General features: G+C 38.8%; 1 protein-coding gene and 1 long non-coding RNA gene across 2 annotated transcripts in view; one reads left to right on the plus strand and one right to left on the minus strand.

Annotated features, from left to right (window-relative positions):
- LOC106959668 (uncharacterized) overlaps positions 1-10,899 on the minus strand; it is a 23,890-nt gene extending 12,991 nt beyond the window's left edge. The window contains exons 1-2 of the long non-coding RNA XR_001427409.1: positions 10,887-10,899; positions 6,560-6,570 (exon numbers count right to left, since the gene is read on the minus strand). This is a non-coding gene — a long non-coding RNA (uncharacterized LOC106959668). The remainder of the gene's footprint in view (positions 1-6,559; positions 6,571-10,886) is intronic.
- Positions 918-15,169, plus strand: part of pkib (protein kinase (cAMP-dependent, catalytic) inhibitor beta) — a 28,495-nt gene continuing 14,243 nt past the window's right edge. Inside the window, exon 1 of the mRNA XM_015052389.1 lies at positions 918-1,151. The gene's annotated coding sequence lies outside the window, so the exon portion shown is untranslated. The remainder of the gene's footprint in view (positions 1,152-15,169) is intronic.

Below are 15,169 nucleotides of genomic sequence, written 5' to 3' on the forward strand. Positions count from 1 at the left end.
ACTGTACTTAAGTACAGTAACGAAGTACTTGTACTTCGTTACTTCCCACCACTGATTATAATAAAGGGATTATGTTATTTCTATTCTGCTCTAGTTGTCCCCATTGTTTTAGTTAAAACATGTGAGGTTTGCCTGAAATCATTTATCTGCATTTCATCATGATCATTATAAGTGAAGTGAAGTGGAATCACCAAATTATCCAATGATAATGACAATAACCCCCCTCCCCCCACCCCCAATAATATCGGTATTTGTATCAGCGACACTAGCTCTGTAATTACTTGATATTTAATCAATAGCAAAAAATTCCTAGTATTGCACGTGCACACTCATGGTGCATTTAAACACGGCTCGGAAAAACTTGTTACCACATATCATTGAATCAAGCAGTTGTAACGGTTGAAAAAAGTGCAGGGGACAGAGGGTAAATAACGCGTCCGTTCCGACCATGGCTGTTCTCACACCGAGAACTATGCAACCAATCAAGGGTCCATAATCTGGCCTGATCTAAACCCCCACAGTATTCTAAGGGAACCTAAAACCCGTCATAGGAACCCCGACCAAATATTTAGTACATACTGTTAAGAACATGATCATGCTATTCAGACTAAACCTACTGATTTGCTGAAATTTTATATTTTAGTTTTTAAGGAAAAATAAAATTTGTTTCCACTTAGCTACAACATGATAATTAAAATGAACAGAAATAAATAGCTATGTAATATAGAATTCTGTTTGCATAGAATTTGTATATTAAACGAGTTTCTTTTTATTTGAGTCACTGAAAAAACTTTATGATGATCCTGTCATCCATTAGAACAATTCATTTTTTCAATTTGCTTTTATTTTGAAGACTCCTCCTCCTCGTGTCCGCGCGTTGAGCGCGCTCATCTTCAAGCTCTTCTCCGTTGCTAAGCGCGCGGCTGAGCGCTCGAGCGTCAGTCGGGCAGTCTCCGCCGCCTCTTCTAGCGCGCGCAGGCCCATCGGAGAAGGCTTTGAGCCGCGGTGATGTGCCGTACCGGCCGGACTCGTTGACACGGCGCACTTTCTCATCGCCCCCTCTCTCTATCTTGCATGCTGAAGATGGTGGCAGTCGGTTAATTCCAACTTCGGACTGCTTTGTTTTTCCTTCTGCAAAGCGCACTTCATTGGTGAGTGTTTCTGTCTCGCGCACGTATACGCGGTCACCTGTTCTGCTCCACAGGTAGGACAAGCTGGTCTCAGCCAGAGACCCAGCTGCTGCTGCATTAAATGACAGAGCCGCTTTACCGAGGAGTCAGTAAAGCGACGTACCTTCACAGAAAGTATCGTCTTCATTTAAAACTAACCAATAAGAGAAGCTTTAACAAGAACTTCTTATTTGGTCAACATGTCCGCAGTTATTAGTTGTAGGTGTGTATTGAAATGTGAACTCTAGCGGCTAACCTGTCACCTTCGTATAAGCTGCTACTGTGTGCATCAGCTGCTCTCATTAAAATGCCACCCGGCGCCCAGCAGTGAGCCCTGGGGCAGTAGGATTATCTGCTTTGGTTTATTTAAATGTATGCTGACTGTGACCTTCATCACACACTGAAAAAGAAAAAAATGCCCGTATTCAGTTTTTGTATTTTTATATATATTTCATGTAAAATTGTTGCATCTGGGAAGTCATTTACAACTTGCACCATGTTGAGTCAAACTGACCGCTTTCATATCAGGTCATAACCTCGTTTGTCTTCATGTCCACATCCCTGGCTCAGCATGCCTGCTCCCTGCAAAGAGCCTCAAACAAGCCTGAATCTTTCTGCTTTGGTGAATGTGGAGCTAAAAATATTCCCCTCCGAATTTTACACCCAGTCAGGCTGTCTGCCTTTGTCTTGTCTCCTCGTCTGAGCTGCTTAGCAGATCATGAGTTGTGCAATGCGAGGTGTAGAGAAACGAACTCAGGGTTGGTCTCTTCATATTCATTTTAGCTCCAGGGCAGTTGCTTTAATTTTGTGCTATGAGGGTTTAAATGATTCTTTCTGTTTAAGGGTGAATGTCAAAAATAAAACAAAACAAAAATAAACACCAGTCTTTATTTATAGTCTTAATTCAGTGGCAATGTTTAGTTGCCTTTTGCCTGCTGATTAATACTTGCTAAATTCAAACTTCCACTATCACAAATGGCGGAAGTTTAAATTCTGCCATTTAAACTTCCACGGAAGTTTATGATTTCTTATGAAATCATAAGAGATTTCACATCTCTTATGAAATTCAGTTTCATAAGAGAAATTAAACTGGATTTTAGAAGCATCACAGTTCTTATGGTAGCCCAGAAGGGTCAACAAAATGCAAAAGCTACAACACAACAGCAAAAGGCCATAACTAAATATATACTAAAATGGAAGTTTTGTTAAAATTGAAGTTATGCTAACAAGTGTCTCACAACATCTGTTTTAGGATAAATTCTCATCTCCCTTCACAGTTCCCCCAGGGCTTTCTTCTTTATATGTTATGAAATATTAGGGGCTATTACTGATATTCTTGCATTATTTTGGTGTGGAGTGCTTGAGATAATATCTCTCAATGTTTCAAAAAGAAATATTTGTATACCAGTAAGGACAGTTTGTACTCAACATTAAATCCTGAGTTATGCAATGTAGATTAATTTTTTTAATTGTCTGACAATAAGACAATGGTCTGCTCTGGTCCCAGTGTCTTCTTCAAGCTAATCTTGCTGTCAGTGATTGCTTTGGGCAAAGAGCATCTGGATTTGTCCTTGACCCAATACAGAGATATCATGAGGTTGGAACATAAGCAGTATTATTCTGTCAGTGGTCATAATTCTGATTTATGGATGTAAAATTAGACACACCCATTTAAAGTTCAAAATTCACATTCAGGAACACATGATGCCAACAATACGTCAAAGGACAGACAGTGAGTTGCAAGTGTTCCGAGACTTTAAGCTTCCTGAAAATGTTTTTCTACTTCAGGAATAAACCTGCAGATTCAGCAGATCTGCTTCTGTCTGCTCTTTAGTGTTGGTCTCCTTTCATGTATTCTTGTACGTCTAAATTGTAGTTGGTTGCAACTTATAGCAGCAGGTCAAAGCTTTACCTTGATCAGCCTTGAAAATTTCTCCAGTTTTTGCTTTCTTTGCCAAACTATTTTTTTATATCAAAGATATTCAGAGTAAATGTAAAATGCAGTGTTCAATTATGATTTAATTTATTAAGGGGAAAATGCTAATCCAAGCAAGTATGACAAATAAGTAATCACCTCCCTTGTTGAATCAGGAATTATCTTTGAGTCACGTAAACAGGTGGCAAAAAGGTCTTAACAAAAAATGTCAATTTTACGTTGTTGTAGCTCACTTTGTTATTTTGATAAAATAAAATAAAAAACACTTTTCACCACATTTCTTTTCAAATTTTTCCATCTCTTCCTCCGTCAGCTCTATCCACCAGTGTACCTGACCTTGTACGCTACTTCTACTGGGTTGAACAGGCAGCTAATTGACTAGCTTGAATACTAATGTCACCTAGTGTTTGGAGACTTGTTTATTGTTCAAGCATAAATAAATACACTAATATGAAAAAATGTAATGTCTATGTAAGTAAGTAAAGTGAACCAGGGTGTTTTTCCCACCTCAGGTAGACTTGGTTCAATTGGGGACCAAAATTGCAACATTTGTTCTTTTTCACACTGCACTGTGTCAAACAAACAAACAAACAAACCTCCTCGCCTGTGGTGGCGCTACACCAAGAACCATTGAAGAAAAAGACATGAAAACCTCTGAGGAAGACACTGAGCGCAACTTCCCTCCTCACCAAATAGAAACAAAAATGGAGTGGCATCAGATTTTAGTGGTTGTAGGATTGTTCTTTTTATCTTTGGTAAAAGACCAAGAACCATTTCTCCCTCCAGTGCTGGACTAGCGCGGTTGTTTTGGTTGTATTTACCCAGAATCAGAATTCAATTGTGCATTCACTCCTCCCTAAATGAACCAGACTTTTTAGATAGATGAACTAGGGTTCAATTAAAGTGGATTATACAGGGCTGGTGTGAAGGCACCCTTAATACACTTGAAATAAGACAAAACAAACATACATAGAACTTTTTAGCATGCTATAGGAGATTGGTTTAAGTCAGTAATTCTTGAATATTCACATAACATACTGTTTCCATTTTCTGACTCTTTTCACTCATGGGAAAAACATCTTGTTTTTTTATATTTAATCTTGGTTTTTAAAGGATTTCTTGCACTGTAACTGTTTGAGCACTTCTTTGGTTTCTCACCTCTGTGGATGCTGGGATCCTCTGCATTTTTGATTGTATAGCTCTTTTTTATGATTAAATTAAACATAAATATTAAGAATACAATATATATTTTTAAAGAAATAGACCATCTTCAGGTGCTTCCTAAATGATTAAAGATTGAAGACAACATAAAAGCAAAAAAAAAAGAAGAAAAAAACGTGCTCCAAATACTTTTCCATATCTGTGAATGAACAAACAAGCTGTTGTAAATGATGATGTAAATAGAAGCAAAGCTGGCTGGCACACAGAGAACCACAGAAACAGGGAAGAAGTGATGGATATAAATGTTTATGGTCAGTCAGGTTTATGGTCCCATCCAGGTCCAGGTTAATATTTGGTTTTACAGATGGGAGCCGTGTCGGCCACACAGCCCCCTGTCTGCTGTCACTCTGGGTGAATCATGAGGCTTCCTCTCACTCTGCATCCTGCTCTTACTGAGAAATCAGACCACATGTCACCACGCGTTACCACAGATGAGGACTGACAGAACCATGGCCTCGCCTGGCATGAACCTCCCCACCAGCACTAGCCAGAGAGTGGTTGCTCAGCTGTTTTTCACCCAGCACCTCACCAATCCCTCTCATACTGTCACTATGTACAAAGGCCAAACGTCGCTGCTGTTGTCAGTGCCCTATCTGTAGATGTAGTTCTGTCCTGTTAGACTTTTGTTCTGGTTTAGCAGCTTATCTTCAACCGCTATCTGACAGTTTCTCATTATGGAGCAAAGAAAACCAGATAAAGTGTATAAATAGTTCTTCATATCTGAGCACGACATACTATAGATATAGGTTAACTACAACAGTTTGTATCAGTCTCTGACGTCAGAGACTGATACAAACTGTTGATCATTGTGACGTGTGGGGAAATCATTGAGATTTGTTTATAGCTAATTCACTTTTCATACAGTAGTTATGAGGGATATTTCATATGGCTTTGTTTATGGTGATATTTTCATATCTTTGTGTTGTCATAAACACATAGTGGGGTTACTGAGTTACTAGCCTTGTTCTACACTCTGCTTCATCCAGAGGGTCTGGACCCTCAGCTATTGAGAAGCGATTGCATTCTGGAGGCGTGGCCTCTGTTGAAATTTAAAATTTTAACCAATTACTAAAGTTTGGCTGTGACGTATGTAATATACCATACGTCTTATAAGAAGCTTACAGGTGAAGCTTACTTCTGGTAAAAGCGGAAACTGCCTGGCTGTAAACAACCATCCTCCACTGCGAAGTGCAGAGGCGAACGAGACGACTGTTAATGCTAATTCAGTATTTGGAAGCGTGACTTTAATGCGTCAAAGACAAATATAGAACAGATAAATAAATATAAATGAAAACTAATTCTGGCCAACAACAACAGTCTGAAATCAGCTACTGACTACCGAGTGTAAATAAAAATACTTAAAGACACAAATAAAACATACTGCTGCGGTTCAGCAGGACATTAGTTTTACAATATGCTAAAACGTGATTCAGCCTCATGTTTTCTTAAGATCTCAAACATTATGTTATCAAAACTAACAAACATTATCAAAACTAAGGATCTTGTTTTAATATACAAGGAAATCATTTTAAAAAATGCTCAACACCAATGTCACAATACATAAGTTACATAAAAACCACACATAAAGTAAAAGCTTGTTCTGCTGTTTCCTCCATCTTGGTGGTCCTGAACTTTGCTCTAAGCTTCTAGTTATTTATTTACTTTTTGGGAAGACGTCAGAAAGTTTTTTCACGGTGGCTGATCAGTTTATATATCCTGTGTTGAGACTGTGGAGAAGCTGACCAGCTTCTCCTTTGTTTTAATGGCTGTTGGCAAACAGCTATAGGAAGCATCACCACACATTGCCTCGCGCTGCACAGGTCAGGCTCAGTTAAATGATGTCATCATTTGATTAAGGAATGTTAATTTGTTCACCATTATCTAAAGATCCAAAGTCAGCCTTTTATCACCTGAAGAACATCTCCAGGATTAGAGGACTAACACCTCAGCAAGATCTAGAGAAACTCATCCATGCATTTATCTACAGTCATATTGATTACTGCAACAGCATCTTAGCAGGTCTGACTAAAAAATCAATCCTCCAGCTGCAGCTGATCCAGAATGCTGCTGCTCACGTTCCCACTAAAAACAGGAAGAAAGAGCACATAACACCAGTTTTAAAGTCCCTACACTGGCTCCCTGTAGCTCAGAGGATAGACTTTAAAATACTATTAGTTTATAAATCACTGATTGGTTTAGCACCACAATACATTAAAGATCTGCTGTTGTCAACCTTCCAGACCCCTCAGGTCGTCTGGGTTTGGTTCTGCTCTGCATGAGCACCAGAGAAGCAGCATTCAGCTTCTATGCACCACAAATCTGGAACAGACTTCCAGAAAACTGCAAAACAGCTGAAACACTGAGTTCCTTTGAATCTACACTAAAGCCCCAGCTGTCTAAAGTTGCTTTTGAAACCAAATCATGAAAAATTAATCAAGAATCTGATGTGCAAAATGTAATGTGTGTTCTCTGACTTTGTATTTTTGTGTTTTTAATCATGTAAAGCACTGTGAAATGCCTTCTTGCTGAAAGGTGCTACATAAATAAAATTTGATTTGATCAATCCACCGTTATTACAGTATTACTGCACACCCATAATATGCGTATATCTGTACATATAGATATAGACGCACATCTTAGTACTAATCACACCCCAGTGCTGTGATTATTGATAATTAATTACAATGCTTAATTTTGTAAGCTTGAAATGTAAAAAAATAAACATTTAAAACAATGTTTAAGAAAATATGTTATTATCTCAAGCAAAACATCTCACCTGTTTTCCAGATTTTCATATTCAAGAAGGCTTAAAATAAGTCATTTTGTTTCAAATTTAAAAATCTGAATTATATGTGCTTTGGTGGAAGGATCATCATTGCAATAGACTACATACCTTCTTGGTTTTATCCAAACATCCATCGCTGTGTTTTTCAAAGTAAAATTTGACACTGAGCTCACCAGCCTGACTCTTGCTCGTTTTTTCACCCCCATTTGTGATGCTGCATTCTTGACCGCAGTACAAGACCGTGTCCCGAGCTGCTTTGAACTATGTAGGTCAAAATATTGAAAGTGGTTAATCTGTAATGTATTATTAACATGTTAATTTTTTTAGATTGCATGCATTATTATCATCAAATCACTTCTGAAGGTAGTAAAAGTGAGCTTTTAATTACAAGTCAGAACTGAAACAGAGAAGACTAAGGCATTTTTATTTAGAATTGTGCAACAATGACCTGAAATGAATTCATGGTACTTTTGCTATTTTGATGAAGAAAACAGTCTAATCTGAGCTTTAAATGCTCATTTTTTTGTTATTTGACCATATTGATGAGTGACTTATAAGAATGTAGACCAAAGCTTCTGCTTCTGTAAAGCCCATTGCCCTTTCATTGTGACCTTTTTTTGCTGGCTGCCATTTGGCTACAGCTGCTTTTATCTTTCCGCCATTAAAATGTGCCAGTCCATCCTTTCCCCACCTGGCTCTGAGAGGCATGAAAGACAGAATGTGTGTTACACAGAGATGCAGGGGAGGACAATAATAGCAACAGAGGACACCTTTTTCCTCTAAGAAATTGTGTTAGACTGTTCTGACCCTGACCTTTCCATGCCCGTTTTCCCAGCAGCTCAACTTGACGACAGACAGTGTGGTTCCTTTGTGACACAATAGGCTGCCGGACCCCTCTACCGCACTCCATGTGAAAAGATTGGAGTTTGTCAAATTCGACAATTCTGCTGCCAGCTTCCATAAACTGATGGAAAGGAATAGTAGGTGACGAGAGTTGTTTTTTTGGGGGGGTGCAGGAGGTTGACAAAGGCAATAGTTTGTTGTTCCACCATGTAAAGGACTCATTCTGCTGATTGGCAGGTGGAGAGTTTGGAAGAGGGGCACTTGCTGTTCAAACTGCATTGTAGCAGGCATTATCAAGCTAAAGGGGTTTATTCGAGGTAAACCGCTGCGGCTCTTTGAAAACTGTTGGACATCATCTGTTAGAAATTCAAATAATTTTACCCTTATTCCTTGTTAGTGTAAATATGGCACAGTTGCAAAAAGAAGAGTGCTTTTTGAGGGTATGTGGTTGGTGGGGTGGTGCTTACTAGAGCTGGGTGATATGGCTGAAAACAAAAGTATTTCATGACAGTCTATATTGAAAATCATTGATTTGTTTTTTGCTTTAAATATTAAAAATACCAAACTGGTAACATGACTGTTCCTCCTTTATCCACAATTTCTTCTTAAGTTGTTGTACCCATTTTTTCCTTCCACTCCACCCTGTTCTTTCTTCACTTTGAAGCAGTGATGGGGCAAAACATGAAGCTGCTCCTACACACTCAGGCATATTGTGTCTACTCTGTGGACCATGAAGAATCTGCAGGCAGTTGAGATTTCATATTGAAGCATACAAATTGCCTACATTTCTTGTGAAATTTTTCATTTCCCACAATCCTAATGGATACTAGCAAGTTTGATGAGCTAGTTTGGTGTCTAGCTTGTTTATTCTGCACCGGGACAGAGATAAAACACTTCAATGTGAACAGTGTTTCCTGTCAAGTAGTTTCCTGTGCAAGTCAGTGCATCACTGAGAATGCGTTGGTTGTTGTAAAACTGTACCTTTGGGACGTATCTGGCAGACGTCCACATTGAGTCTGCCTCCAGTACATGCAGACCTCCGTGTATTAAAGTACACCTGAATATGTTGGGGGGCAACCTGAAACTGCTACTGCACATGTTACTCAACAGGTTGTTGCTGGCTAGCCAACGACTGAGTGGGTTAGCTGATCAGGAGAACTGATAATGCTATATCAAAAAGATAAACAACAAAGAAAATACTATTAACAATTTAAACCAGATGTTTACATACACCTGTTTTCCCCTCCCTATCTGAAATTAAATCAGACCAATCTTCTCTTGTTTCTGGTTAGCTGGAATCACCAAGATCATTTCCGTTTGCTAAAAACCTCAGTAATAAAAGAGAGAATATGTCAGAGATTTATTTATTATTCATGTCTTCAGATGCATTTCATCAGAGAGGAACAAATTCAGGAAGCATTCTTGCATTTCTCGTTTTATCCCACATCACACACTCATAAATTAAGCCCAAGACCTTGACTCTTCTGCTGACGAAATCTGGGAGTGTGTGCATGCGTGTGTGTGTCTGTGTGTGTCCCCTCACAGAATCAACTGTGTGTCAGCCATTACCCCATTTGCCCTGATTGTGGTCGGTGTGTGCCAGAGGCCCATTTGTGGCGGCCAGCGTGCCGGGGCGGCACGTGCAGCAGCATCTCTGTCAACACCATTGTCTACTTCGCAGAACGCCTGGGGTACAGGACGGCCTTGGCCACGCTTGTCCAAACAAACAACTTACATCCTGAAATATTGATGTGACGGAGGTGCATATTATGCTGCCGTTGTCATCCATGCATTGGATACAGCAGATTTATGCTCAGGATCTTGCCACTGCTACAAGAATCCTAAGAAAGCTGATAATTGTAGCTTGGACTGAAAGGCATTGCTGCAACATTTTGTTTTATTTTTATCTTGCATTTTAATAGCAGATGTGTTCAGGAAGAGAGGAGGAGATGTCACCTTGGACTGAACGTGGGATCATCAGCGTGTACGCTGCATTAGCAATTCACTTCACAGGTGTTGCTGCTGACAGATGAAGCTAACTGAGGTCAGAACGCTCAACCTGTGGTCAGGAAGAGCAGTTTATTAAAAAAACATGACCTGTCATTACCCTGCGATCATTCATTCCAGTTCCACTTTTATTTGTCATGTTAACTTAATTGTAAATTGATTATTGACTAAAACAATAAGTTACAATTTAGCAAACATTTACTGAAGTCTCAGCATCCTGTGTGAGCAGAAAGGTCTGACTTTTATCATTTTGTTTCTTGGTCTTTTAGGGATTTTGAAATGAAAGCTCCAGACTAAATGGTTATTGGCAGATATGAAGAACAATGGAGTACTGTTCATTTTTATATATTTCCTTTATATTTTTCCACTGAGCTGACATCCAGCACTGTTATTTGTTTAGCTTCTGTATTTTGTGCGACCTCAAACACGAGGGTACATCACATAAAACAAACTGTTTACAGAAAGATTGATCATTTCAACCTTTATGATTTTCAGTGTGTGTTAAGCAACCTGGCTGATTCACTGCACACAGCAAAGGCTGAGCTCTCTGCCAGCAGCTCAAAAAAGACTTCAGGAATCTAAAAAATGTATTACTCAACATTTTTTCCTCCTTCTTTTTTGTTTTATATGGAGTTTAAAGAGATTAGTGTTACCTACTTCACACCAATTTAATTTACAGACACAGTTCAGTCATATGAACTAGAATTCAGAATTTATCCATTATGTTTTAACACCTCAGTTCATAATGTTGTTACTCGCATAATGTAAAGACATCTGTGATTTTATTTCGGCTATATTTAATGCTACAATGGTCAGAGAGTGAAGTTGAGCTGATGTCTCTCTAAAACAGACTCCAGCTGTTTAGACAGTGATAATAATCCTTCAATTAATACACACATAAACACAGGAGTCACCTCTCTCTTACCTGTAAGGGAAAGTTTCTTGGCTGTTTCTTGTGTAGTGAAGCTGAAATCTGTTTTTATAATTTCACAGTTTAGATCTTACTGTAAAATAAAACACACCTTAATGTCTTCAGGGAGAGTTGTTCTGAGGTCAGTTTGAATTTGTCATGTAAAAAAAAAAAAAAATGTAGCTAAAAAATTGTCCTTCAAAAATGACAATGTCACAAATTTTCCTGTGTGACTTGTGCTGCTGCTCCGTCTCAGTGGTTTATAAGGATGCACTGCCTGAGGTAAGCTCTGCTTTGATAGTGGATTTTACTATTACTATTACTATGCATTGATTGCATCATTTATAATTTATTACAAAAAATTTTTCATCATGATAGGAATTTTGATTTATTGGTGTCTCAATAAATTTCAATTAATGACATTAAATAAAAAACAAAACTGACAGTATTATAGTATCATCAACAAATATCCATCCATTTTCTTTAAACCCTTGTCCCTTAGTGGGGTTGGGAGGGTTGCTGGTGCCCATCTCCAGCTAACGTTCCAGGCGAGAGGCAGGGTACACCCTGGACAGGTCACCAGTCTGTCGCAGGGCAACACAGAGACACAGGACAAACAACCATGCACACTCACACTCACACCTAGGGACAATTCGGAGAGGCCAGTTAACCTGTTTTTGGACTGTAGGAGGAAACTGGAGTACCCGGAGAAAACCCACGCATGCACAGGGAGAACATGCAAACTCCATGCAGAAAGACCGGGGCCGGGAACTTTCTTGCTGCAAGGCAACAGCTCTACCAACTGCGCCACTGTGCAGCCTCAACAAATATCAGTAAATCTGAAAATATAATCAAATGCAGTTACAGTGTGCAGTTTGGTGATATCACTCTCACTTCTTTAAGTGAGTGGTGTCCTGAACGTGCCTGTTTCAAATGGGAATGAGATTTTCCAGAGCAGTATTTGTGTTTGTGGCACTATGAATCCTGTGCCATGCAGTCACATAGTTACATAAAAATCAAGTACTAGTTTTTTAAATTATAATTTTTAATCATTATGACAATAGTACCACAAAATATCACAATAACATTTTAAATCCATATCCCCCCCTGCCCACCTAGCTTGACCTGAGGACAGTCCACTCGTCTGTATGCTTGATTCAGATAATAATAATTTCACTGCTCTGAAGCAATAAAAGAGTGAAATATTTTTGAAAAGAAGCAGTGATGAAGTCTGGAACCTCATCCCAGTACGCATGCACACTAGGCAACAGGAGCATGTCATAAGTGACACGACAGGAGCTGATGTCACACAAAATATATTTTCTTTCCTTATGCTTAAATTCAAATTGTAAAAAATGTTTTTAGACACACCGGCAAATGTAGTAACAAATCACTTACATTAAAGTTGCTTTTAAATGTGCTTAACTTACATGTAGCTGTAAATATTCACAGAAAATACATACCTATGAATTATATGTTATGTCTTTTTGTTAAACCAATTCTAGATCTAAGTGAAGATAAGCTGTGGTTCCCTTTTAGGGAAATAGGACACTGGGTAGTCTGTGTCACAGATAACAGGACCATACGTTGCTCACAATGTTTGCTGACAAAGGAACACCAACTGGTGTAAAACTGCAACACTTAGTAGTCTCAGTTCCCAAATTCTTGAAAAATGTGTTTAAAAAGAAGAGATTATGCAATACAAAGTTTCACATCCATTTTTAGAGTGCTCTCTTGGCATTAGTGTCTTCATTAGCAGTCGGTCTAAATACAATTCAAAGAATTTTAGGATTAGATTTTATCCATGTCGCAGAGTAAAAGTCCGAAGTCCTGTGAAGAAGTTTTAGATTCAGTGTAGACAGCTCGTTTTGCAAAATCAGTGCAGCTTCCTGGAACAAATGAGGCTTATTTGTCTTCCTTCCATGAAACATAGCTGCAAAGGTCCACACACTGATCAAACTCAACAGGTAGTGATTGGTATTAAAGGCCACCATCCATATTTGCTTTTCCTCTCTCTAATTAGACTAAGTAATCAATATCCCAGAAGCAGGGAATTCTGTGGGGTCAGGACGGGTCTCTAATTTTCCCATTTGACCTTTACCAGGCAGGAGCAGTATCTGTGAACTCATTTAAAACCTGAGCTCATTTAGAACATGATGCTATAAAAAAAGAGCCATACATCTTCTAACAGCGTGTGTTGCTGCTTGTCCCGTCCTGTTCTGTCCTCCTCTTGCTGGGGCCGCTGCCAGTGCTGCTCACTTGCCATTCTTTCCAGCTTTCTGTTGAGTGTGCTAATTGCTGTGAACGGCTGAGTGCTTTGTTATTTGGATTTGACCCTTATGAAAAGCTGCTCAATCTGCTTCGCATTTCACGGCGTTTGGCAGTTTGTGTGCCTCTTCTCATTTAATGATTTGTTGTTATTATCGCATATTAAACTCATTACAGCGAGGGGCAGCTAGCTTTTAGGCTTTAATGGAGGGGTATTGGGTTAATAATAATAGGAAAAACTTATTAGGATTAATAATTAGCAGCTTTGCGTGCTATTCTTGTCTTTCTTAATTTTTAGAAGTTTGAACTTGTTTTGTTTTGCAACAGGAATTCTGAATGACCTGTTGCAGTAACAAAATTACATTTTGTTCCATTTCCAGCTGCTGTGGTTCTCTTTCTCACCGCACTGTGTCAAAGCAACCAAACCCTTTGAAAAACCTGTTCACCTCCTGCCCTGGGGGGTGCTGCACCAAAAACCACAAAAGAAAACAACACAAAAAGAGCAATTTCTTTCTTTATAAAATGTAAACAAATGGATTGGCATCAGATTTTAGCGGTTGTTGGATTTCTATTTTGTCTTTGGTAAAAGACCACACTTTCGTTTTGGTTGTAATTACCCATAATGCCCTGCTCTTCCTCTCTTTCTATTTAATTAATTGTGTCTCTCATGTTGACACATGGAGATGATTGGATGATTTTGACTCAAAACTATAAAAATCCAACATTCAGTTTTTCATAAAAAGATTTGTTACGGCTGTACAATATTAGAATTTTAGGCAGTAATATTCTGCCTAAAAGAATTTTAGAAATACATTCCAACCACTGGAATATATTGTTGACAAATATATTCCAGTGGTTGGAATATATTTGTCAACAGTTACTACATTCCAATTCTTGAGTACAAAAATATTTTATAAACTTATGCTGGGATATCCACATTGTATTCTTACAGAATACCGAGATAAACCCCAACGTTTTCAGCACAAAACCGTCAATCTACTCAGAAGTATATGTATGTACTATGCAGCACATGCATGGAATACATGGTCGGGTTCCCATTTCTACCACACTTTCTCCTTCCACTCAACTTCCCATTGAGAAGCTTATTAACAGCCAACTTCTTTAGTAACTGTTACCGACTTGCGTTCTCTGTAGAGGGTGTCAATTTGTTTTTATTACAACTTTTGCTTTTTAAACTGAGGTACAGTATTGTAAGAAGATGCCTTGTGTATCTACTGTTGAGTTGTCCCAAATCACTCTTGTCTAGTTAATACTGAGCTCCTGCAAACGTCTGTTGAGCCGTATAATCGCGGTGATTATGTTGTCTGGAGCCAATCTTGAGGCGGCAGACCTTGAAATGTCTCTCTGAGAGCATTTGTCCCCCAAAAGCCAAAGAATCTAGGAGGTGTGGATGTTAGTCTGGCTTCTGAAACATTAAAGGAGGAGAAAAGGCTGTGATCTCTCCCTCTCATTATCAGACTCGCCTCTCTGTTCCTCCATCACACTCTAGAGAGAGAAAAAAAGATTTTTACGTTTCCTTTTTAACTAGTCACTAATGTCGTAGTTGAACTTCACCTTCCCATACATATGCAGGACCCTCCGGTCTTCTTTTTTTCTTATATTTCTCACTTGTCCACTGCATACATTACATGCCTTTTTATCATCGATTCTACATCAGTTATGTTTTGAACTGATTTAAATAACCATGACATAATTCCTCGAATCGATCAGGTTTGTCTGTGTTGCTCCTATGTTTTCCTGCTGACCTCTTTCTCCCCGGACATAAAATGACTGTGTAAGAAAGACTTCCACTGCAAGCTGAGGAAATAACAATATAAATGCCACAGAAAATAGTCTTCTTCCAATGTTGGCTCCCCTCCTCCACTATTTAACTGTCTTTGTACCAACGGTGCCGTTTCCATGGCAGCAAGAGCATGTTGAGCTTTAGGATAACAGTGAAAAAAGTGGGGAGAAGGATGGGGAGTGATCACTGGCTAAGAGGGACTAAAAATAGTGAAGCACCTAATCCA

The sequence above is a fragment of the Poecilia latipinna genome, unplaced genomic scaffold (genome assembly GCF_001443285.1).
Source record: "Poecilia latipinna isolate Pla-1442-1.1 unplaced genomic scaffold, P_latipinna-1.0 Scaffold1107, whole genome shotgun sequence".
Lineage (NCBI taxonomy): Eukaryota > Metazoa > Chordata > Actinopteri > Cyprinodontiformes > Poeciliidae > Poecilia > Poecilia latipinna.